This window comes from Curcuma longa, chromosome 8, assembly GCF_044706935.1.
Source record: "Curcuma longa cultivar G26 ecotype Majalengka, Jawa Barat chromosome 8, ITB_CL_G26_1.1, whole genome shotgun sequence".
NCBI lineage: Eukaryota > Viridiplantae > Streptophyta > Magnoliopsida > Zingiberales > Zingiberaceae > Curcuma > Curcuma longa.
The window spans coordinates 4,110,172-4,113,750 of record NC_133868.1 but is presented as its reverse complement, the minus strand read 5'-3'; the positions used below and the strand labels follow the sequence as shown (position 1 = coordinate 4,113,750).

Genomic DNA, 3,579 nt, shown 5'->3' with positions numbered 1-3,579 from the left:
TCGGTAAGGATTAGGATATTAAATTGAGTTAATTTAGTTTAATTAGATTTAATTAAGTAATTGGGCTCAATTAAAGGGTTAATTGGGCAGCCCAATTAACTAGGCCCGATTAAGGCCTAATTAGCTTTAAAAGGTTAATGGATTAAAGGGTTAAAGGCTAATTGGATTCAAACCCGTTAACCAAACCTGCCCGTTAAGAAACCTTGAAATCATGATTTTGCTTCTTCACCGAGTTCGCGAAGGTCGCGAATTCCTTTTCTCCTTCCGCTCGTTCATGCTCAGCCGGCTACGATCTTCTCTTCTTCCCATCCGCAGATATCACGGTGGTCGCTGGTGGCTAGGAGATCGGCCGGCAGTTCGCCTCTCGCCTCTCGCAGTGGCAGCTGGGATCTCTCAGTGACCATGAACGGCGACAGGAAACAGGGGAGCTTGGAATCGAGGGAAGGAACTGGCCGGTAGGCTTGAAATTCTTGATTTCCTTCTAGATTCTTGGGTCTTTGGTTCTGTAGATTCCTGAATTTAATGGTGCTTCGCAGGCTGATTAGAGTCGATCAACGGAGGGGATCTTGGTGAAGAATTCTTGAATTTGGCCGGGCGGCAGGTTTGGACCAAGCTGAGCTAAGGTGGCTAGGGTTTCTAAAGCAAGGAATTCTAGGGCATTCGACCAGATTCGAGGTAAGTCTCCTTGTTGATCTGGTTAGAGCTTGAACTGGTTAGGTTTCAGGATTTTGTGTTTTGATCAGGATCGATTCTTAAGGTTTTGTCCGGGTTTCATGAATTTGGATGTTGAATCTTGAAGCCGATTCTTGTAGGATTTTGATTTTCTGTGGGATTATGTTGAGAAGACTTTGATATGTTCTATTAGGTTAATCTAATGATGAGGATGGTGTAGATCAGAACCAGAGCTTAGAATTGGAGCTGGATTTCTTGGATTCTAACTGAGGTAAAGATCCTTATCTTGAGTTCTTTTAGTGGATGTAGAATTTTGTTGCTGTTCGGATTTTCCAGTGTTGTTGGATCTCGATGAAATGGAGACTTGGTTTTGGAATTTATTAGAGCTAACTATTGTGATTGTTGTTGATCTATTAGGTTAGGTTTTTGATCCGTGATGATTAGGTTTTGATTAAGTTAGGTTGGATTTATTAACCTACTGTTGGTTAGCTTGGGTTTGATTAAACATGAGATTAGTTGTATTAATTGATTAATACAACTAATTAATGGATTAGTTAAATCGTGTTAATAGCAACCAAATGGTTAGATTAGTCTAACTTGAGTTAGGCTAATTAAGTGGGGTTAAACTAACCCTTAAAAACCAGACTAGGGTTTCTTTGATATGTCATGGCATTTAGGATGTTGTTCTGCTTTTTGCAGGACCCTGATTGATTGTGGGATTTGATACTATACGAGGATATAATTTCTGGAGGTTCTTATTTGATATATGGTTATCAGGTGGGTAATTTCTATATTTGGTCAATACAGAATTATTCTTTTACTAGTGCATGTCTCCTTTCTATTGTTATTAGTTAGATACTCTGTTCCTATTCCTATTTTATTGATTAGACACTTATGTTACTCATGTTTATACCATGCTTGCCCTTAATTCTGTTGATCTTTGATTATCAATTCTGTTGTATGAATCCTTTGATCTATGAGATTATTGTTCTATCTCTGCTTATGTTATCTGTGATCATTAGAGGTTATTATCTTTTGCCTATGATACATGTGATCATTAGGGCTTTATTACCTATGCATGTTGATTAGCATGGTAGATGTTGATTACTGTGGTTTGATCATCACATCATGGTGCATGATGATGATTGTAAGCCACAATGTTGTGGGTCCATCGTTATGGATAGTTGGCCTATAGTGGCATGTTTATATAGGTGGTTATGATTCCCCTATTTCCATCATGGTGATGGTGGATGTATGGCCTGTACGCAACCAGTTGATGTGCTGACCTTGACACCGAGTATGGGAGTATGATGATACTCTGGGACGAGTATTAGAGGACAAACATTGACCATAGGATGTACGTAGCTATAGATGACTACCTACTGTTGGGTCACCAGACTACTTTATTGTAGGGCTGGATGTATGACCATTTGGATGTCGGACACTCTCAGTCTCATATAGACACATGAGTACTGGAGCGAGTGTAGGCAGCTACATCATGCATATGCTTGCATTGTGTGCGTGATATATATATATATTGGAATACTGCATTTGGATGTGAATGTATACTTGATTTATTCTTGATTGATACATTGGTATGACATGATCATTCATATGGATTGATGCATTTTATGAGATCCATTTTAGTTTATATACTACCTGCAGAGTTATTATTTATCACATGTTGATGCTTGTTATTCGTTATATACCTATACTCTTGATTATAGACTTTAATCATGCACTGTCTTTTCTGATTATCCACTGAGTACTCTATACTCACCCTTCAGACCCTGAGATTTTTCTGTCTTCCCAGATATCAGGTAGGAGATTACAGCTGATGTCGAGGAGATCCTGCCAGTCATGTCATCTCACAGCGAGGATTCTATATTTGTCTTTGTGTGTGGATGTAGTGGTTTGCACGGTTGTGGTGTTATGTTTGTCGTTTGTTTACCTCTTGTAGTTTCGAGTTATGTTTTGTATCGTTGTGATTTCGTATCGAGATTACTAGTATAGTAGCTTTAGTATGTTCCTATTGGTGGTGCTGAGTTGTGGTTTTAGAATTGTATTCGTTATTCTAGATTTTGTTTGTGTTATGTTTCCACTTGTTTAATTTTTGATTTTGTAGACTTATCAAATTTATTCGTTGGTTGTTACGTAGTTTTAGGTTTATATTGTTATGCATACATTAGGATGTGTGAGTGACCGTGTGGATCACATTTATTATTGTTTAGTTGTACATAAATCCATATTATGTAGTATGGATAGGCCATGTGGGCCTTTATGTATACATGCCTTTATGTATACATTTATTCAGGGAAGTTAATTGTTACAGGGGAGATGCTGTCAAAAATTTTTGAACGGTCGTCTCTCGGGACGTGACAAGCTGCATTGACTTCTGCACTACAACTCTATTTTTGTATTCGATGATCTTTTCATTTTCGCTTGTGTACTTAATCTCTTAGAACGGTAAAAGTTTACCATTCCTAACCAATTTTTTAAAGCGAAAACTCCTTCCCATAAGTGGGAGAGTTTTATAGTGGATTATTCATCGGAAACAATTAAAAATCGTAGGTCTTATAGTAGTAGCCTATGGCTGTGAACCAAGTAAATAAAAGTGTACCTTTCTATTATTTCTGCTGCACTTATTATTTTTGCACTCTGATTATGCAAGATTTTATAAACGAGTGAAAAAGTGAAAAAGTGTTATTCACCCCTTCTAGCGCTCTAACTCGATCCTATAATTATTAGCACAATGATTGAACTTAGAGTATGCTTTGAGAGGGAGGTACACCTTAAAGGCATGATTTGGATATAAAAGAGGAAATTGAAGGATTGTGTGCTTTAGGTTAAGCATTGGATGAAATGAAAGGTAGGTAATCTTCATTTGTGTAAATTGAATTAGATAAG

General features: G+C 37.6%; 1 long non-coding RNA gene across 1 annotated transcript; it reads left to right on the top strand.

Annotated features, from left to right (window-relative positions):
* The first annotated feature begins 538 nt into the window (after positions 1-538).
* Positions 539-1,449, top strand: LOC141832884 (uncharacterized). Its single transcript, XR_012602168.1, has 3 exons — positions 539-675; positions 866-943; positions 1,372-1,449. It is a non-coding gene; the product is annotated as an uncharacterized LOC141832884 (long non-coding RNA).
* Positions 1,450-3,579: the final 2,130 nt, after the last annotated feature.